General features: G+C 44.0%; 1 non-coding gene and 1 pseudogene across 1 annotated transcript; one reads left to right on the top strand and one right to left on the bottom strand.

Annotated features, from left to right (window-relative positions):
- Positions 1-1,393: 1,393 nt before the first annotated feature.
- LOC126010551 (U6 spliceosomal RNA) lies at positions 1,394-1,500 on the bottom strand. The gene has a single exon (XR_007496574.1). It is a non-coding gene; the product is annotated as a U6 spliceosomal RNA (small nuclear RNA).
- Positions 1,501-22,254: 20,754 nt separating this feature from the next.
- On the top strand, positions 22,255-22,707 carry LOC126008564 (heterogeneous nuclear ribonucleoprotein C-like 2; annotated as a pseudogene).
- Positions 22,708-23,077: the final 370 nt, after the last annotated feature.

Genomic DNA, 23,077 nt, shown 5'->3' with positions numbered 1-23,077 from the left:
TTATAAACATTTGACATGGAGGAGTTTGGGTCACACCTGGAAGTGCGCAGGGTTTACTCCTGGCTCTGTGATGGTCTCATATTATTCAATTACATTACCTACTATGATATCTTTCTAGTGCCATTATTTGTTTTATATAATAAATTTCCAATGGTCCAGGCCAGTGGTGTGCAAAGTCAGCATTTTACCCACTGTACTATCTCTTTGGCCTCTTCTTATATTTAACGTACTTACCATTTTTATGTTTTGTTTGCTTATATTTTTCCTGGGTTGGCTTATCATTTATTTTCTTTCCCTAAGGCTTTATTTCGGAACATTTAAGGATAAGTTACACACGTACTTCAATGCCCCAATGCATATTTTCTAAGATAGATGAGATAGACATTTTTGCTTTTAAAAATTAGGAAATCTTACAGTTAGCAAACATTAGAGAATTTTATATTAATGCAGTATGATTATCTAACCCCATCGTTCATAATCAGTTTGTTAGTCATTCTTTTTTTGGAGAGGTTATTTAGTTTTTGCTAATCCTGGTTGTTCCAGAGCTGCTTCCAGCTCTGTGATAGGGGATGAGGGGAGAAGCTCACTCCCAGCAGTGCTTGGAGACCAGGCAATGTCTGCGATAGAACCAGTGTTCAGCATACAAAACATGTACTCAACCTGTTGGACATTGCTCCAGTCTCTAATTATTGTATGATTGAACTTTAACATAATTACATATAACATACATGCTATAAAATACATATCAATCACAGATAGCCTCTAGTATACATAGTATATGGGATATGTTATATAATACTTTCAGTTATTGGTATTTGATATATGGTATATAATACATGCTATATCATGTATATGTAATAGTAAGCATAATACATAACTGCATTACATTTTACTTACATATTGGATTATGTAATATATGGAATATATGTGATTTTTAGTTTATATAATTATGGAAATAAATTTAAATAAGTTATATTAAGCCAAAATTAATTTGTATTTTATTTAAGAATTTGTTCAAATTCTTATTTTGGGGAATTTGGAACACACACCCTGTGGTGCTCAGGACTTACTCCTACTTCTGTGATCCCCGAGGATCACTCCTGATGGGCTCAGGAGACCTTATATGATGTCAAAAATAAAACTTGGGATGGCTACAACCAAGGCAAATGCATTACTGACTTATTATTTTTCTAGCCCCTAAATTTATATTATATATATTATTTATAGTGTGATATACTTACAGATATTTGGAATTTTAGATATGTAAAATTTGGAATATTTTAGAATTTATAACTAACAATGGAATTTTACACATTCACAGTATTCAATATATTAATATTAGTACTGTTCCAAGAAAGTTATATTCCTTTTTAATGCTTATTTATTTATTTTTTTAAATATGGAACACTTCACAAATTTGCGTGTCATCCTTGCGCACGGGCCATGCTAATCTTCTCTGTATATTTCCAATTTTAGTATATGTGCTGCCGAAGCGAGCACACTTTTAATGTTTATTTTTGCTTCATTGTATACTTACTATATATTCCTAGTAGAATAAAAAGCAATGCAAAGTCACCAGAAATTTCAGTACACAAAGATAAGCATTGTTTAGATTTATATTTTATGTACAAAACTAATTCTAGTTAAGCATTTGAATGTACATTTTCTAGACTAAATAAATATGTGAAATGACTGCGAAATGACATGTTGTATTACATAAATTTAATTTTTTAATTCTTTGGAGGTTTTTGTTTTTGTTTTTTTGTTTGTTTTGGGGCCACACCTGGTGAGGCTCTGCACTTAGAAATCACTCGAGGGACCATATGGAACACCAGGGATCTAACCCAGATCCATCCTGGGGCAGCCATGTGCAAGGCAAATACCTTACTGCTGTGCTATTGCTCTGGCACCTAATCTTTTAATTCTTAGTTTTATATAATGTTATGCATTTTACAACCAATCTTTATAACAGTTTTACAAAGCACAAACATTTTAGAGGAACATTGGTTAACAATTTTACCAAAAGCTCTGCTAACTTATATCATTATCATTTAACTTATGATAACAATAATGAGAAAAGTATATCTGCATAAATTTCCATTTTATTTTTTTCTGAGCTATATTAGAGAATTACTATGTACCAATGTGATATATATGTGTGTGTATATTTAAAAAAGTCATGAACTAGAGGATAGTACAGTGATCTCAGTACTTGCTTTACACACAGCTAGCTGAGTTTGATCCCTAGGATCAAATATGATTCTCTAAGTCCAACCAGGAGTTGTGGTCTCACACCAAAAAAAAAAAAAGTATGTGCTTGCATTGGGTTCGCTGTATGCTTGTTGGTTTCTACTTATTAATAATATTCTATTTGTAAACACTATTTTTAATATTTACATATATTTTTTACATCTTTAAAATCTCCTAATTTTTTATCTATTTAAATTTGCCCTTTTTATAATAAATTAACACTGCCTATTAGAGATGATTTTTTTCCACATGGTCTATTTCTTTTTACATTGCTAACTTTGATGGCATATATCTTTACTATTGATTTTAAATATTTTATTATAATAAGGAGAGTCTTTGTACCCTTTTACCAGTTTGGCTATGATACTTAGACATTATGTTTTCTTTTTGTAGTATGCTTTCTTGAAAATTTTTCTTTGTTTTTAGCTTTTATGTATCTTTCTGTTATTCCCTATGTATATAAACAAAAGAATATATATATATTTTTTGTTTGTTTGTTTTGTTTTTGGGCCACACCCGGCGATGCTCAGGGGTTACTCCTGGCTGTCTGCTCAGAAATAGCTCCTGGCAGGCACGGGGGACCATATGGGACACCGGGATTTGAACCAACCACCTTTGGTCCTGGATTGGCTGCTTGCAAGGCAAACGCCGCTGTGCTATCTCTCTGGGCCCAAAAAGAATATATTTATATAAAATATTTTTAATAACTTTTATTGTGATCAAAGTGAATAACAAATATTTTACATTAATATTTAAGGTACATAGTGACAATGAATCAGGGATAAAATATTTTTAAGCAAAAAGCATACTCATATTTTTTCAAATTTTGGGAAGGGTCCAGACCCAACCATGCTTGGGTACTACTACTGGCTCTGCATTCAGGAATCACTCCTGGCAAGCTCAGAGTACCATATCGGATGCCAGTAATTGAACCCAGATTGATCGTGTGCAAGGCAAATGCCCTATCTGCTGTATTATCTCTCTGGTTCCTGATGGGTTTTACTCATTATTTAATTATGAGAATACAGCAAGCTCTGGACATTTTATAAATTAACTAAAGATCCTGGGAGGAATCTACCAGGTGGTCCCAAGCCACATGGTTGTTATGAAGATAAAATGAGCTGAAGAACACTCAGGAGTAGAAATATATCAAAGTGTTATTTGTGTATGTAATCGTCTTTACTGGTATTCTGACATTATACCTTGATTATCAGTAAGACAAGTTTTTAGGAAATGTATATAAAGTCAGTTTCTTAAAACAAATATCTCCAATTAAAATAAAGTCATCTAGGGGCCAATGAGGTGGCGCTAGAGGTAAGGTGTCTGCCTAGCAAGCGCTAGCCAAGGAAGGACTGCGGTTTGATCCCCCGGCATCCCATATGGTCCCCCCATGCCAGGGGCAATTTCTGAGCACTTAGCCAGGAGTAACCCCTGATCATCAAACGAATGTGGCTCCAAAAACACACACAAAAAAATGAGGTCATCTACTCCACATTTCAAACTTGGTCTCAAATTTCTCCCTGAGCTAAAATGAATAAAGAGGGAAAGTAGCTGAAGGGCAGAGTCCAGCTCCTTCCATACACTTAAGCATCAGTTTGTCCTTCACCTCTAGCCACACCAAAGAAATCTACAGCTCCCCTTAAATCTAATTCTGTCAGGAACACCACTTTGCTTTCTAGTTAATTTATTTAGTCTATACAAATGAAGTTTTTTTTTCCATGATGGGTATTGAAACTGCAGACTTAGTTGACCTCAGATCTTCTCCTAAAGCAGGGGTCTCAAACTCAGTTTACCTGGGGGCCGCAGGAAGCAAAGTCCCCTGCGAGGTTTGCAACATGTAGACTGGTATATACTCCTCCCACCATCAGTACCCCAGATTTACCCTTCTTAACTTCAGTAACACACAGTTCTAATCTCAGACCAAAGACATACAGTGGATCTAACAATCCCAGAACTATTTAGAAGGACATAAATTGAACACATATTGACACATATATCTTTTGAATATTTTATGTGTATTTTCTTTAACAGCTGTAACTCTCTATATATTCTTCTACCATGATGTTTCTATCCACTTTTCATCTTGTCTCTTCTTTGTAAGCTGTTCAGTAAGGATTGTTGGTGGAACTGTCCCTCAGTTTAATGCCTATGATTGAACTATGTCATGGAAATTGCTGGTCTTGTTCCTATTGCCTCCAGATGGGCCGATAACGCTTCATGGCATTGATCCTTGTTTGCATAGACACATTAAAATGGGAAAACACTATACATACAGATAAGTTCTTATCTAATAAATCTCAGTACAATGTACCTTACACCCTGAACATTGATATAATGACCTGGCACAGGCCTCAGAAGAATGGGCATCCTCCATTCACGCCGGAACCAGGCAAGCTATCTACAAAACATCCAAGGTCTTTTATAGCAACAGCTGGAAGCAGTCCTCTACCAGGAAAGACACTACCAAGGGTCTGACATCGACCTCCTAAAAAGAGACTTCCGTTTACACTGAGAAGACTTGACAAAAACAATGACCTGCTCTACAGGATATGATTCTCTCTAGTGCCCCTTAAGTGTGAGGTGAAACGAGAGGATGCTCTGCACCATCCTGACTGCAATATGGGATATGCAGACTCCAGGATCTTTAATACAGAAGCATGATACCAACAACAGAGACTATGTGAGGAATGGAGGTGTATTGCCACTACAGACGATGACTTGGATTGGACAAACTAGTTTGCCTGGAGCCTAGAGTCAGTCCTGTGCCAGGAAACTTCAGGGGTAGGGTTCCCTTGTATTTAGACCATAATTTTTCTTTCCATGTCCCTTATATTTTGGTGGGCCTATGCAAACAAATGCCACTCTAACACCATTTTTTACTATGTTCCCTTGACTCCAATCCTTAAGAAAAACAACCCACTAAAACTTTTGAGGTTAACTTAAACTAGTAAGCATGTGCATGGAACTAGATAAATGTACTTTGCCCTCAATGTTTAAGGAGTTACATAAGTCTAATGTCTTTAGATTATATTGTGTGCTGCTAAGAAATAGTATGTACTACAACTGGGGATTTGAGTGACAAAGTAATTGTATTGTACATGGATTCAGTTTTGTTTTTCTTAATGTTCTTTGGCTGAAAGTTCAAGGCTGGGATATCATCGATGGGACTACCGAGAATTGTTTATGGGTGATTGTGCTTCCACTGTAACTTTACCCTGTCCTCTTTCTTTGCATCTTTGTTGTTATAATTAAAATAAAAAAAAAGAAAGAAAAAGAAAAAAAATAGCATCAACATATTTCTCACCACTGAATGGTATGCCTGCATCCACAAGTTCCTTGCATGCTGGGAAATGGCAAAGGTTTGTCTGAGAGAGCTGGGATTTCCATAACACAAGTTTTGTGGAGAATGCTCTCACATTGTCATAGGCAGCACTGATAAGCTGCCCCGGGCCTTGTAACATCTTGTTTAGTACATTCAGCTTATGTGTGATGTCAACAAGAAAAGCTAAGTCCATGAGCCGTTTGTGATCACTCAACTCAGAAACAGCATTCCCATCCTTCTCCATGAAGACTTTCACTTCTTCTCTCAACTCAAAAAATCATTTCAGGACATTCCCCTGCTGAGCCAACATACCTCGGTTGCTATCTCCCAAAGCACAAAATATATATGAGAGAAGTTATTAGTGACAAGACATGTAAGTTCATATTGCAGGCTGTCTTTCTTGCTTGTTTATTTTTGGGCCACACCCTGTGATTCTCAGGAATAACTCCTGGTAGCCTTAGGAGGCTCTATGGGATGATGCTAAGGTACTATCTCTCTAGTCCAGGGGTCCTCAAACTACGGTCTGCGGGCCACATGTGGCCTGCTTGAGGACATTTCTCCTACTCGCAGGCCCACTGAGCTGGCTGCTGCCTGTCATTTTATTTTTTTTGCAGAAGGACAGTCATCCATGGGAGAGGGGGCGGGAATTCTGGGAATCGATGTCTGGCCTTCTCACTATTCAGCTTAGACATAAATATGTTACATGACTGTCTGTGTGAAAAGAACAAAATGGACCTATTTTCTTTCACTATTGTAGGGCTCATCAAATAATTCCGATTTTTGATGGATGGAATTCATTAATCATGTAATGGGATTCATCATATATATATTTATTTACATTCATTCCATCCCTCCATCTTTCCCCAAGTAGATGAAATAGCAACTCATACTTACATTGACATGTATGTTTGTCGATGACATGAGAAACTTCTGAGTTGGGGAGCAAGCCAACATTTATGTGCAGCCTAATTTTATGAATTCATGACTGAATTATAATTATGGTTAGGCTGTGCATTGAGGAGTTGAGCAAAAATCAGGGTAAGTATTATGTAAAAATAATATGTCTACATCCATTTACAAAAATATATTTATAATAATTTATATGACTACATCTTAGTTATTTTAATCAGTTTTGTGCATGAACACATACACGATTTTCTCTACCTCCCAAGAGAGCAGGTTTTCAAACACTCTTTATTTTTATTTTTATTTATTTTTTTTACAGGAACCGAATCCCATCTGGGATATCCTGAATCATTTTATTACTTTTCTCTTTGTCAAACAAAACCACATAACTTGAACTATCTAGTCTTGCCTCCCAATTAGAGGGGGCAGTAATGGAGGCACCAAGACCAAACAGTTATAAGACCTCTATGTAATAAACTAGACACAGAGGGGACCACTCATTCTAGCAGCCCCTGGGGTGAGAGTGGAGGATATGGGAAGCAGGATGGAAGCAGAAGTGGGGGGAGGACAAGTCGGTGGGGGGAATTTTCCACCTGGAATATTATTGTGAACGACATGTAAGCCACTATGATGAAAATAAAAATTAGGGGCCGGCGAGGTGGCGCTAGAGGTAAGGTGTCTGCCTTGCAAGCGCTAGCCAAGGAAAGGACCAAGGTTCAATCCCCCGGCGTCCCATATGGTCCCCACAAGCCAGGGGCAATTTCTGAGCGCCTAGCCAGGAGTAACCCCTAAGCATCTAACGGGTGTGGCCCGAAAAACCAAAAAGAAAGAAAAAAAATCACAAAAATTATATTATTAAAAATAAAATGAAAGGTAAAATATATGAAACACTCTTCAGTACAGCATTGGATATATGAGAACTACTGCCGTTTTGACAACGGCTACCTGAGCCTGTAAGTAGCAGCGTAGAACATAATCAGAAAAGGAGTGAGGGATGAAGGGAGAGAAAGGCTATGCTGAGATGACTGATAGACTTCAGGTTATTCATTCTCTTTTTTTGGGTGGGGTTATTTAATTGAGTTTCTCGGGATTTATTTGTTTGTTTTGGAAAGGATATTCTGTTGTGTGATTTTTTTCTGTTTTTGTTTCTTTGTCTTTGTTTTCTTAGGAATAAGCATTCAGAAAGTCTAGAAAAATGACTTCAAGTGTCCCCTAGAAAAATGTCATCCCATTATTGAGACTCTGAGCAGTACCTTGCTACAGAGCCCTAAGGAGAGCAGGCAATAGTGTCTTTGCCACCAAAACCACATTTTCATGAGACTCCCTGGTGGGACTCCAGGCACCTGTAGCCTGAACTTCTGCTTCAGGACTGTAGGAATTCCGGGGAAATGCACCCGAAACTGGCAAGTACAGAACTATTCTGGTATTTCCTAAATATCACCCCACGATAGGTGACTATGAGAGGGGTCTCTTGTGTCTTGTCATCTAGACAGCAGAACCTACTAGCACACCTCGGGGAGGGGAGGCTATGCCTGGCTACATCCCTAGTCTTCCTCATCACCGACCTACAGACACTTCCCAAGAGGAGCAGGGCGTTGTGTGGGGCATGATGGTCAGCATCCGGGGAGGGCTGGTCCAGCTATGGAGGTGTCCAGCAAGGCTGAGAGGGACACTGAAGTTCCATGCAGGGCCACCTTCCCCCTCCAAGACTCCTCACGTCGCCACTGTGCACAGTCCCAGGAGCCATTGCTTCTCCCCTGCCACCTTTTGGACCCCAAGGGTAGGTGGCCAGTCAGTGCTTCTTCCCAACACCTCTTTAACATCTCCTCTTGGAGCTAGGGGTTGTTCTGGGAAGGAAGGGCCTCACTCGTCGTGTGTCCTTTCCAGGGCAACAATGACAGACACTCATGCCGCCCTCACACCTGAATTCAGAGGCATCTGCATGGCCACCTCTGGTTCCCGCCTTCCTGCCAATCGGGTCCCACCTGCTGCTTCTGGGGCCAACGGAATCCTTGCTTCTCTTCCTGAAAATGCTCTAGAACATTGTCAGGGGCCAGGGCTGCTTCCAACGTCCTCCAAACGGAAAGCCCCTCGACCTTGTGGGAGGAGGTGAGGGAGCACCGGGTCCATGTCTGCTCCCGAAGGAGCTCCAGGAGGCGGCAGGGGTCTCTAAGAGCTGTGTCACCCCCACCTTTCCCCTGAACCCCACCACTCGCCGAGTCAGGAAAGCCAACAGAGTCAAAGGAATGTGTTTTATTCCTCCTCTTCAGAGGCAAGGCAACAACAGCAGCGCCTGATGGCGCGCAACAGCCGGTTTCTGCGGCTCCGGGATCGCACAGAGCCCAGGAGCTCAGGAGCCGCTTCCTGCCGGAGATCCGGCTCGGCCCCCTCCAGGCCGCTGGAGGCTGGCACCGGGGGCTCGAGGGTCCCTGCGCCCTGGGGGAGCAGGGGTGGCTCCGGGAGGGCCAAGTAGGGAACTGGTGCCGGCAGGGCCAAGGGGGTGCAGGGCTCCGGCAAGGCCAAGGGGGTGCCAGGCCCAGGCAGGGCCAAGTAGGTGGCTGGGGGCAGCAAGGCCAAGGAGGTGCAGGGCCCAGGAAGGGCCAAGGTGGTGCAAGGCCCAAGCAGGGCCAAGGATGGGGCTGGTGCCGGCAGGGCCAAGGTGTTGCAGGGCTCCGGGAGATGTGCTGGGCTTGCCCTCCATAGAGGGGCCCCCAGGGCCCGGCATAGGAAGGGTGCAGCCCGGTGGTCGGGGCGCCGCCTGGGGTTCCCTCGCCGCCGAGGCTCAGAGAAGTACACAGAAATAGAGTACAGGAGAGGCCTGTGCTGAGCCCCGGGCGGGTTTTCTCTGCAGAGAACAAGAGCACAGGATGGAGCAGGAGGGAGAGGAGAGGACCCGGGCCTGGTTGGGCTGAGGGGCTCTGGATTCCTCCGCCCTCCCCCAGCGTGGGGCCACCATGTCCCCACACCCCCAACGGCCCCATGACTCACGGTCCCCCAACTGCCACGGGCCACCACACCCATCCCCATGGCTCCCAGGCCTTGTAGGCCTTGTCCAGGGGAGGCAGTCCCCACTCCGATGGGGACTGAGAATGGGGGATTCGAATACTCACCTCACAATCATAGACAGGCACAAGTGCACGTCTCCTCTCCGCATATAAAGAAATTTCGCTGCAGGGAGAGGGGCACTGGTCAGGGGCGGCAGCAAAGCCGCTGGTCGGGTCCAGGATCACCCTGACCTGTTCTCTCTCTCTCTCAGACCCTTAGGACCTTCCAAAGGCTCCTGCTTCTGGGCAAAGGCCTGTCAGACCATCTTGGGCTGTTCGAACCACCCCAAAGCCCCGAGAGGACCTGTCATCCAAGCACTCAGGGAATGTGACTAAGTCCAAAGGCACAACGGCCCTGTACCCCTCTCCCTATGCCCAACTGGAGCAGCAGTCACTGCCCTTCAGAAATACCCCAAAGGAGCCAGCTGGACTCCCCAAAGTCCCTAGGTTCTGTCTGCCCTTCCATGGGCTGCTCCTCCCTGGGCTCTGGGCTCTCTGAGGGATGGCGTCTACACTGACATCCTCAGAACTCATGGCCTGGGACTTGAGGACAGGGAGGAAGGTCCCCCTGGCTCCTTACTTTTAATTAAGGCGTGTCTCCTCCTCCTTGCCCTCCAAAGCTGAAAAGAAAAGAGGGAGGTGGGGACTCTTGGCACTACAGAGAAGCCTCTGCAAGGCAGAGTAAGTTTTCTTCCGGAATCATTGACACAGTGGTCCAACTGTCTCCTTCTCCTCAGTAGGTCCAGAAAGCTCTGCCAAGGAAACTCCGAGAAGGCCACTGATCCTTGGACAGCCTTAGGGAGAACCCTGGTCCCCTCTGCTGAGCGGTGCTCAGAAACTGGTCTCCACTGTTTGAGTGGCCCCCTAGGTGGGTCTGTGACTTGTTATGCAGAGCTGAGACTCCAGTTCTCCAACAGCCCTGCACGTGGTACTCACCTCAGACCCTGCCACAGAACCCAGAGAGTCTCTGAACTTGATCTAACAGGCTTCCCTGAACCCCTACTCTTGGCACTCTGCTCTGCTAGAGGATTGAGGTGCTTTACAGGCTTCAGACGCCCCAGTCCCAGTGTGTCTCTCAATTATCTCCTTCTGATACACTTCCCTACCGTGAAATCCTCAGGAACTCATCCTGCGTCCTTACCTGGTAACATGCCAGGCCTTTATTCACCAGCACAAGCCAGAGAATATAAATCCCCACCTCCAAAAGTACTTGGAGGTACAGAGACCCGCCCAGGGCCTCTTCCTCCGGGACCGGTTCAGGGCAATATGGGGGATCAAACGTCTCCATTTGAAAACACAAGTTCGCATGCCGCTTGCCTACGGCAAATGAGACTAGAACACGCAGGGCCTGTTTCTATAGACATCGGTGACATCACCAGCCACTGAGGTCACAATAGAGTACAGGGATTCCATGCTTATGGAGGCCACAGAGCATATAAGTTTATGAGTTTTCACTTTCATTCCAGTATGATTGCAGTTACATTCATTCACTTCCAGAAGAATTCTCTCCTTAAGTCTACTTGAAATTATTGATTCTAAACTTTAGTTTTGGTGGCATTTCTTAGTTATTAAAATGTTCTTACTTTTACATAAATAAAAAAACTAACTACCCGGAGAGATAGCACAGCAGTGTTTGCCTTGCAAGCAGCCGATCCAGGACAAAAGGTGGTTGTTTCGAATCCCGGTGTCCCATATGGTCCCCCGTGCCTGCCAGGAGCTATTTCTGAGCAGACAGCCAGGAGTACCTCCTGAGCACCGCTGGGTGTGGCCCTAAAAAAAAAAACACAAAAAACTAACTAAATAAATAATAAAAATACAAAAATAAATTGAATTGTATTACTTTCTTTAAATACTGTGATTACAAGTCTGTGTATTACTTTTGGGGGTGGGGCTATATGTTCTGTGGCTTGTGGTGGTGAGAAAAGGCATGGCATGATACCAGATAAGGATGCAGGACGAGTTCCTGAGGATTTCACGGTAGGGCAGGAAAGCCAGCATGGTTTAACAGACATAAATCAATCAACATAATACACCATATCAACAGAAAAAAAAAAAGAAAATCATAGGATCACATCAGTAGATGCAGAGAAAGCATGCAGTAATGTCCAACACCCATTCTTGATAAAAAAAAAAAAAAACGAAAAAGAAAAAACCTTTCATCAAGATGGAAATGGATCCCCTCTCCCCCTTCAGAAATATGACTATCCCTTCCTCCCTCAAACCCACACTTGATTTCCCACCTTATTTAAACTCTTCACGCTCAGTTCTTAATCCAGTAGGCATTAAGACCGACCTCCTACCCCAAAGAAACAGTACCCAGCACCCAAGTGAAGAGACACCCACTCAAACCCACACCTCGTTCCCAGCAAGAAAATACAACCAACACCCCAAAACTGATTCATACTTTGTGGCCCTCCTTATCACCACTCCCTAACGTGGACTGTGGCTTGTTACCGGATTTAGATCCAAAAGGATCCCCTCTGCAAGAACTCTACCCAAGACCTCCCTGCAGCAAATCTTTTCTAAATCTCAAGAAGCCTAGGGGTGTGATGAAAAGGTGATCTGGAACCCACACCCCACAAGAAAATCTCAAAGGACAATGGGAAAGCCTATACTTCCAACATCATTATAAGACCTCTAGAACACTACCTCTTGACTTGCTTTTCCCCAACTAAAAGGTAATCTCCTGCATCACTTGGTTCCTTTAATTACTTTTTTACTTAATTTTTAAATAATCTTTTTTTTATATTTATAATATGAGCACATATATTTTTATTTTTTGGCTTGTTTCTGTTTTGTTCTCTTTCTACCCCCAAATGCACCAGCAACATAATGGAGCACCACTTCTTCCTGCAAAGGCATACTAAAGAAAGGGGGATATCTCACGTATAAAAACAAGCTCTTATCTACTCCGGACAAAAACTCTTACTTTTTTACAAAACAGGGGCATCTCCCACCTTGAACACACGTCATGTGGACTCAGCCTAGGCCCCAGGGAATTAGACACCGGCCGTCCAGCCTTGACTCCTGGAAATGACACAGTTCTCCACGACTGCTCCAGGAACCAAACCCCCTCGGGGGCACCCTTAATACTGCTCTGACTCCAACATGTGCCAGTTCTAGAATGATATGCTGAGAACGAGGAAATGGGATCAACTTGATATAAGAGCAGGTTGTCGCACATCACCAGCCCTCTGTGGTATCTCTTCAGCCCTTAATCATTTGGGGGGGGGGATGCACACTCAGCAGTGCTCAGGGCTTACTCCTGGCTCTGCATTTAGAACACTTTTGATGGGTACCCCTTGTGCGTTGCTGAATATTGAAGTTAGGTTGATGGTGTCCAAGGCATGTGTCCAACCTGGCCCCATTAATTATTAATTAATTTTTGGTGTTTTGGGACAACACCTGGTGGCATCAGGGGTTACTCCTCTATCTACACTCAGAAATTGCTCCTGGCAGGTTCAGGGGACCAGGTGGGATGCAGGGAACCAAACCTTCGTCATTCGTTTGCAAGGCCAATGCCTTACTCACTGTGCTATCACTCCCGCCTCTCCGTTTATTAAATTTTTCTTTTTGGTAGTGGGAGTGTGGCCTGAACCATCTGTTGTTGAGTGGTTTCTTTTGGTGACAAATGGCAAATCCCAGACTCCTGAGAACGACCCTGGAGGAACAGAGCAGATCTGAAGATGAAGTTGAGGGATTCAGACTCTGGGTTCCACCGTAGTGAGGACCTTCAAACCAAAGGAAATACTCTGTAATATCTGCTTTATGGAAAAGGGGAGGAGATGCTTTTTGTGTTAGTGTGTGTGTGTGTTTTGTGTGTAACAAGATAGAGGGGAGGAGAGGCTTTTTGTGTGTATGTGTGTGTATGTATGTGTGTGTGTAAGAGGGTAGGTAGGTAAGCAGGACTTGAACTTTTAAAAACTTGTTTTGTGGGGCCAGAGAGATAGAATGGAGGTAAGGCACTTGCCTTTCATGCAGAAGGACGGTGGTTCGAATCCTGGCATCCCATATGGTCCCCCAGGCTTGCCAGCGGTGATTTTTCAGCATAGAGCTAGGAGTAATCCCTGAGCGCTGCTGGTGTGACCCAAAAGCAAAACTAAAAAAAAAACTTGTTTTGTTTTAGGACCACACCCAGCAGAGCTTACTCTTGGCTTGGAGCTCAGGGAGGACTCCTGGCAGAGTTTGGCGAACCCTATAGGGTGCTGGGTATCAACCTAGGTCTGTTGCGTGCAAAACAAATGCCTTCCCACAGGATCATCTCTTCAGTCCCTGTGCTTTGGATAACTTCAGAGGATGCTTCATGGGGTCTTTATTGGGGGGGGGGTTGTCAGTTCCTAAGTCTGAAATGAATACATCTTTTTTGACATGAACTCCCCTACCCCTACAACTTTCTTTTAGAAGCAAAAGAGAACCAAGCCCAGAAATACAGCTGGCCACTGGTGGGACCCTCCTGAGTCAGTGTGGATCATGCCAACTTGTCATTGAGGGCTACTTGCTTCCTAAACCAAAATCCTCTGCCCAGTGCAGCCCTGGTAAACTCTCACAACCATAGAGACAAAATCGGCTCTCAGAGAAGTCTCAGAGAAATCACTCTGAGACTGGAGTTATTGGTGAGCTTTGGACCACCAATCTTCTCTTTTTATTTAGGGGCAGAGGGTGCTCAGGATTTACTCCTGGCTCTACACTCAGGCATCATTCCTGGTAGTGGTCTGGGGACCATATGGGATGCTGGGGATCAAATTGATTAGCTAGTTTTGCATCTTGGGGATCCAGGTTTTAATCCTGGCACTGTCAACAATCCTTTAAGCCAGGGGTCTCAAACTCAATTTACCTGGGGGCCGCAGGAGGCAAAGTCAGGGTGATCTTGGAGTGCAAAGTCAGTAGTAAGCCTTGAACATTGGGGGGTGTGACCCAAACAACTAAAACAAAACAAAACAAAACAAAAAATGATTCCTCTAGGGCAGGGCCAATAAATGTTGTACAGAGGGCCGTTTGCAGCCCATGGGCCGCGAGTTTGAGACCCCTGCACTAAGCAGAAGCTCCTTTTCACCGTCTGGTGTGACACACCATTAAACAAACCAGAATATTTCCTGCCAAGGACTTAAATGCAAAAAAGCAAGGCAGGTTAGGGGCTGGGGAAAGTATAGTTGCTAGGGTACTTGCCTTGCACATGGCTGACCCAGGTTTTACTCCCAGCAACTGGAAGACTGCCAGGAGTCCAAGAGTTGGCTCTGAGCACCATCAAATTTGTCCAAAACCAATAAAATAAAATAATGCAAGGCATGTTAGAAGTCATCTTTCATGTATCACCTCTATGCCTCATGGTCCTGTTAGCACTGACAGCTAAGACCCCCACCCTAATAAATGGTTTGTTTCTGTTTTGTCATGGTGCTTAAATGCAGAAGCTGAGTTTGATAGTGACATGACTGGCATGTAGGTGATCCCGAGCAACATTCTCAATCAAGACCATCTGGTTGTGAGTCTCTGCAAAGAATGCAGTACAGAAATCACCAGCCAATAGCTCACAAGAAGCATTAGCATCAAGTAATGAGATGTAGCACCACTGAGTCAGCAGAGCAGGTAGATGCAAATGCATCACACAGGGGTCAGAGCAAACAAAGAAAGGCCCCTGGGTTGGAACAACAGCAGGGAAAGTGTTTGCTCTGCATGCAGCTGACCCAGGTCTGTTCCCCTGCAACCCGTAGGTTACCTGGGTACTGCTAGGAATGATCCCTGAGCACAGAGTCAGGAGTAACTCCTGAGCACTGGCGGATGTGGCTCCCCCAGTCCCCAAAAAAGAAATACCCCTGACTGCTCTTTGACTAGGAAACACAAATGTCCAACCTCCCTATCACATTAAGAGGAAAGGGTGGGCAGAGCTATAGCACAGCAGTAGGGCATTTGCCTTGCACGTGGCCAAAACAGGACAGACCCTGGTTCGATTCCTGGCATCCCCTATGGTCTACCAAGCTTGCCAGGAGTGACTTCTGAGCACAGAGGTAGGAGTAACCCCTGAGCACTGCCGGATATGACCCAAAAACCAAAACCAAAACCAAACAAAGCATAACAGAGAAAAGTGGGACCAGTGCCTTATGACTGATCGCGTTCAAGGGTTTCCTGAGTGTAAACTTGGACAGTGATGGGAGTCCGTACTCAGGCAGCCTCTGCTAGTGAGACTGCATCTTTTTTTTTTTTTTTTTTGGTTTTTGGGTCACACCCGGCAGCGCTCAGGGGTTACTCCTGGCTCCACGTTCAGAAATCGCTCCTGGCAGGTTTGGGGAACCATATGGGATGCCAGGAATCGAACCACCGACCTTCTGATTGAAAGGCAAACGCCTTACCTCCTTGCCATTGCCTCTAAAGAACGTGTAAAGAACAAGTGGTGGAGACAGAGCAATCATACAGTGAGTAGGGAGGGTACTTGCCTTGTGTGCAGCCAGGTTCAATACCTAGCAACCCTTACGGTAGATACCCTAAGCCCCATCAGGTGTGATTCCTGGGAGCAGGAACATCAAAAGGCCAGACATGTCTAGGGACTTCTTAGCCTCTCCCTTAGCACATTCTCCCCATTCTCTGTACACCTCCAAACCCAAACTCAGGTCCTCATCAACTGTATCCAGCCCAACATGCAACTAGGAGAATGGAACTGGCAGCACATGATCTTTGTTTCACTGGCTTCAGTGAATCAGAGATCTGGACTCCAAGCCCTCATTCCCTAGGTACAGAAATCAAACAAAACAATAGGACAGCAGGAGGGTGCTTGCCTTGCACACAGAGGCCTGGGTTCAATCCCCAGCAGCACCCTTGATCCCCTCCAGGAGAATCCCCAGGCCAAAGTGGAGAGCCAGGAGCACTTCTGGGGAGTGGTCCCGCAAAAGAAGACTAAAGAAGAAAGTGTCATCACAAGTGGCATTTCCTGTGTCTTTGGTTGAGTGATAGCCTTCTACAGAAGGTAGCAGAGATTGCCCTAGGCTCATCAACCCACAAGCAAGTAGAATTGGTCCCCTCGAGGCCTGGATCAGGGCTCTGTGAGACAAAGAGCACTGCCATGGGCCTGGAGAGATAGCACAGCAGCCTTTGTTTTGCAAGCAGCCGATCCAGGAACAAAGGTGGTTGGTTGGAATCCCGGTGTCCCATATGGTCCCCCGTGCCTGCCAGGAGCTATTTCTGAGCAGACAGCCAGGAGTAACCCCTGAGCACCTCCGGGTATGGCCCAAAAACCAAAAAAAAAAAAAAAAAAAAAAAAGAGCACTGCCAGGGTGATTCATGCTGCTTCTGTTTGTATGGAGATGAGGGGATCTCAAAGTAGACCCCACCCCCAATCCCCACCCTGGCCTAAGGATTTGGAACCTGAGTAGGACCTGCTTGTAGGTCCCACTTGTACCACGCCTAAGGCTGGAGATGGCCACTATTTGCAAGTTCTAGACATACCAATGCTCAGAAAATATTACTTGCAGGTGGTGCCCAGTGATGCCACCAAGACTGAGAGCCCGGATGTCATCTGAGTGTAAGTATCGGGCCCAGCAAGCACACATTTCCCTTCACTGTCACTTAAGGAAGCTGAGTTTTAGTGGCGATCGTGATTCAGTACTCGCAGAGGTCAGGTTGTCACACTGTCACTGCACCCCCTGTAGTGTCACAAGCCAATGTTGCATCAGAGCTTGCTTTAAAATAAAAACATTAACAATGGGGCGGGAGTGATATACCTCAGGCAAGGCAGTGGCCTTGCATGGGCTGACCTGGACTCATCTCCAGCACCCCACAGAATACCCTGAGCCCTGCCAGGAGTGATCCCTGAATGCAGTCATAAGTAAGCCCTGAGCATATGAGGTCTGGACCCAAAACAAACAAGCAAAGAAAGAAAGAAAACAATATATATGTAGGAGCTCAAGTGATAGTACAGTCAAGGTGGCTCTTGCCTGTCCAAAGATCCACTCAGGTTGGATCCCTGGTCTCCCATATGGAATCCAAAGCCCACCAGGAGTAATTCCTGAGCACAGAGTCAGGAGTAAACTTTAAGCATCAGCCAGATGTAGCTCTCAAACAAAATTAAAGAAAAATGTATGAAGCTTAAGGAAATGAACACAATCACCCCCGCTCCATAACTGTCTCTTGGTAGTCAAAATGTCGTATATTTCAAAACCAGTTTACATTTCAGCCACTTGCTACATAAAATACAGTTTTAAATTTATGCTTGGAAGTGGAAACTGGGGAACTACTGAACCTTAAACTTACTCTCAGCCAAAGAGATATAATAGGAGGATGAGGTTATTTGCCTGCATGCTGCCGACCCTGGTTCGATCCCTGGCACCTCGCAGAGTGGTCCCTGAGCACCAATAGATGCCCCCCACCCAGAAAAACCGAGCAAACATTGCACTCCCTGTCTCATTGTTTTTCAAATAGAAATGATCTAACTCTCATCTCCTTACTTTTCTCCCCTATGCTCTGGGTCTAATGCTTAGGGTACTTTTCAGCTGGTTCTCAAAGACAGATCTCATGCCTTTCTCCACAATTCTTCAGTCTAGAAAGAAAGTGCTCTTAAACATAGAAAAGAAAGAGGCCAGAGAGATAGCATGGAGGTAGGGCGGTTGCCTTGCATGCTAAAGACGGTGGTTTGAATCCCCGCATCCCATATGGTCCCCTGAACCTGCCAGGAGCGATTTCAGAGATTAGAGCCAGGAGCATCCCCTGAGTGCTGCTGGCTGTGACTCAAAAACTCAGAGAGAGAGACAGAGACACAGACAGAGAGACAGAGACAGAGAGACAGAGAGAGACACACAGAGAATGTTTTTGTCTGAACTGGACTCAACTGCGTTTTCAACTACACCAGAATGCGAAAGGTCTTCCATGTACTATTTATCATTTTCACTAAAGATAAGTGAATGGAAAGGTAATCATTGGAAAGGTGTATGAACATGTTACGAAAATGTCACCAACACTGCAAACAGTTCCAGTATATCAGAAATCTGGAACAGTGATTAATGTGTGTGCATGCATTTGATTGCAGCCAAGGGATGATCTGAGTGAAGTTTTGTTCATTTCATTGCTTTTGGGTAGTAAGCAAACTATGAGTAAACAAAGGAAGATACCTTTGAGGTATCTTTGCAACCCAAAGACCCCAGGTCAATTCCAACACCCATGATGCCCTGGAGGCTACTGCACAGAGGTGAAGGGTGGTCTCCAATAGCACAGGGAACATGCAGCACTGCCTCCTCAGACTGTAAGATTAAACTCTGACCCAGTTGGTTGAATTTTGCCAGGAGTGGTCTCCAGTCCCCATCACTATCTCTTGGAAATCTCCTGCATACATACAAACACACATATACATAAACAATCAAGTATATAGAAAAGGCTATAAGAAGTATATTAATTAACACAAATACTACAAGGGTTCAGAAAATAGTACAACAGGTGGTTAACCTGAATTTGATTCCTGGCACCCCATATGGCCCCTGATACCCCACCAGAAATGAGCCCTAGGCACTGAACCAGAAGCAAGCACCGATCATAACCAGGGTGGTCCCAAAATATATAATACAAATTACAGAATTAGAGAGCTAGAGAGTGAGATACCAAGAGTGTGACTTAAAAACTAAGACAAAAATAAGTCATTGGAGGCTGGAGAGATAGCTCAGCAGTAGAGCATTTGCCTTGCACACTGCCGACCCAGGACGGACCTGGGTTCAATTCCCACCATCCTATATGGTCCCCTGAACCTGCCAGGAGCTATTTCTGTGTACAGAGCCAGGAGTAACCCTGAGTACTACCCAAAAACCAAAAAGAAGTGACTGGAAAGAGATTATCCAAGTGGTCAGCGGGGTCATCGAAGAACTAGTGAGTTAAGACAGATTTAAGAGTTCAGACAGGTTCGTGCGTTAAATTCATCTGCTCCACAGAATCTCAAAGGCAACAGCAAGTTTTGCACTATGCTACCTCGGAAGTTATGTAAACTCCTGGCTTCCAAAATTAAGACCTTGGAGTTGACTACAGCATCTGTTTTGATTTTTTTTTTTTTTTTTTTTTTGGTTTTTGGGCCACACCCGTTTGACGCTCAGGGGTTACTCCTGGCTATGTGCTCAGAAATCGCCCCTGGCTTGGGGGGACCATATGGGACGCCGGGGGATCGAACCGCGGTCCTTCCTTGGCTAGCGCTTGCAAGGCAGACACCTTACCTCCAGCGCCACCTACCCGGCCTGATTTTTCTTAATTAAAAAATATTCTCTAGGGATGGAGGACTGGACTGCACCTAAGAATGCTCAGAATATGCTCAAGGGATCATGTGTGGTGTGAGAGGTTCACACAGGGTTAGAGCTATATGCAAAGCAAGTAACTTACCTCCTATACTATTCTCCAGCCACGGTAATTTGGGGTCCTGGGAGATGTGGGGTGCCAAGGACACACCCATGATGCTCAAGGCTTACTCCTGTTTCTATGCTTACTCCAGGTTCTATGCTCAGAGATCACTTCTGGTAGTGCTTAGGGAGTCATATGTGATGACGTGGATTCAACCCAAGTTGGCTGTATGCAAGGTAAGTGCTTTACCTACTGTTCAATCTCTCCAGCGCCAGCATCATTATTTCTTTGTTTTCCTTTATAGCCCACACTCAGAGCTGCTCAGAGTTAACTCCTTTGTTTTGGTGTTGGTTTGGGTTTTGGTTTTTGGGTCACACCTGGCTGCGCTCAGGGGTTACTACTGGCTCCATGCTGAGAAATCGCCCCTGGCAGGCACGGGGGACCATATGGGATGCAGCGATTCAAATCACCTTCCTTCTGCATGAGAGGCAAGCACTTTATCTCCATGCTATCTCTCCATCCCCGGGTTAACTCCTTTGTATTTAAGACACTTGCCAATGCTTGGAAAACCATATGAAGTACTGGGGTGATTGAATCTGGGTCAGCCACATGCAAGGCGAGAGCCCTACCAGCTCTACTATTGCTCCAACGCCAGCATTAGTGCTTTGTAAAGCTTTTCCCCAAAAAGCCAACGTGTGGGGAAAGGTTGAGAACCACTGCTCTATGGCATCATAAAACTGAAACAAAACATTAAGAATTGTACCTAATTTAAAAAAAATCCAATTATAGGGAGCTGAAAAAATAATCGTGCATATTATTGCCTTGTATATATGGCCAACTTGGTTTCAACCCCTGTCCTCCATATCCTTCCCTGAGCACCACCAGGAGTGATTTCTGAATGCAGAGCATGGAGTAATCTCCGAGCACCACTGGGTATAACTCAAAATAATTCCATTTTTAGAAAACTGCTCATATCTTATCTACTGCAAACAAATGGAACCTACAGTGCTAATTGATTGAAAGGTTATATGATAAAGAACAAATTCAGAGAACAAATTATAACCAATAAGTCATTGCCTTGCTTCATAGCAACTTACAAATCAATATAATTTTTACCATTAGGAAAGAATCCAATAGCAACAGAAGGAATGCCAGCATATATTCCAGCCTTCTTAAATCCCTTGGGATTCTGTAGCCTGCTTTTAATGGTATCCAGTGGAAATAATATCAAGTCAACACAAACACCTGCTACTCCACCAGCCTTCAAAAAGTGAAAGAGAGAGAAAGGAAAAAGGTTATAACAAAATCTGCCAATCCTTTGCACAAAAAAGAAAAAGTTACAATAAAATAAGCCTTTTGCCACTTTTGGGGAGAGATTTTTTTCGTTTTTTTTTTTTTTTTTTTGGGTCACATACTGCAATGCTCAGGGTTTATTCCTGGCTCTACGCACAGAAATCACCCCGGCAGGCTCGAGGGATCATGTGGGATTGCGGGATTTGAACCAGCGACCTTCCGCATGTAAGGCAAATGCCTTACCACTGTGCAATCTCTCCGGCCCCGGAGTAGAGATTTTTAAAATATATTCATTTTAGTATCTTTATTTTTTTATTGCTATACCAGAATTTGAAATATTGTTAATTGCATTTTTCATACCTACATTATTTATATCTACATGTAGGTATATATCCACATATCTATATCACATCACCAGAGAGCCTATAGCCCAAGAGCCCCTTCCCTCAATCCCTCCCAGATAATCTCAGTTCTTCTTTTTTTGGGGGGGGGGGCACACCCGGCGGTGCTCAGGGGTTACGCCTGGCTGTCTGCTCAGAAATAGCACCTGGCAGGCATGGGGGACCAAATGGGACACCGGGATTCGAACCAACCACCTTTGGTACTGGATCGGTCAAGAATTCTGTCTGATGTGAAGACAATATTTTTGAAATAGACAAACTTTCAGGCAGCTCTGTTCATAAGGGCTTTATCTTTATTCAGTGTTAATGAAAGAAATACCCATGCTGCGATGACAGGAGAAGATAGCAGAATGATTGCTGACCAGGCTTTATCCATTAATCCACCATATTTCTCCAAAAATAAGACCTACTTATAAGTCTCCTTCTGGGTAAAATATAAGGCATCCCTGAAAATAAGGCCCCCAGCCTATGTCTCAGAAAAAATATTAATTTACAGTAAATTGGTTGCTAGGGCCGCCCCGACTGGCATCTGTAGGATTCACAGTTTGTCTGGTTTGTGTTGACAACTACCATACCATATACAGGTAATAAATTTCCTTTATTTAACAATAAATGTGCACCATATTCTTCTTCATGGAAAAAATAAGACATCCCCTGAAAATAAGGCCTAGTGCATCTTTGGCAGTAAAAATTAAAATAGTTTATTTTCGGAGAAACAGGGTAGCTGCGAAGGCAAAACTAAATGGGAGTAAAAAGAGGAAATGGAGGAAAAGCAGATAGAAAACGATTTAGATTGATGCATGCCTCCTCTTCTGATTTGGAATATGGCTTTCAACGAGATTATTATGACATGATGTCGTTATTCAGCACGTATTATGCCTCCTACACCTAATGCTTCCACTATAGTGCCCTCAAAACCCGAGCATGTATCAGGAAACACCTCACAAGGGGCAAAAGTGGGCAAGAATGGCTAAGAGTCGACAGTGAGAATCTTCCAAGCCTGGAAAGCTGAAAGGAGATATTTGCGCTATAAAGAAGAGTTAGCCCAGATCACACAAAAAGTGGATTCTCTATTTGAATACCTGGAACATTTGAAAAGGAACAGAGCAAACAAACAGTTGAGATGAATGATCTGTCAGAAGAGAAACAGAGCAACAGCTACCTAAAGATTAAACTAATTAAAAAAACTTTGTAATTCAAAAGGAAACCACAAAGGTTTCAATGAAATAAAAAATTTTAAAAATGATTAAACTAGGGTCAGAGTGGTGGCACGGAGCGATAAGTTGCCTGCCTTGCCTGCATGAGCCTGGGACTGACCCAGGTTCAATCCCCCAGCATCCCATATGATCCCCCCAAGCCAAGAGTGATTTATGAGTGCATAGCTAGTAGTAACTCCTGAGTGTCACCAGGTGTGGCCGAAACAAAACAAAATAAAAAAAGAAGGTCTTGCACAAGGAAATTTCACGTTTGATCTTGAGCACTTCAAAAGATCCTGCAAACTTATCAGGAAGGATCTCTGAGCACTTTGGAGTGTCCCACAAACAAAGAAAAAAACATTAAAACTA

The sequence above is a fragment of the Suncus etruscus genome, chromosome 5 (assembly GCF_024139225.1).
Source record: "Suncus etruscus isolate mSunEtr1 chromosome 5, mSunEtr1.pri.cur, whole genome shotgun sequence".
Classification (NCBI taxonomy): Eukaryota; Metazoa; Chordata; class Mammalia; order Eulipotyphla; family Soricidae; genus Suncus; species Suncus etruscus.
The sequence above is the reverse complement of the archived record's forward strand: the minus strand, read 5'-3'. Positions and strand labels throughout refer to the sequence as shown.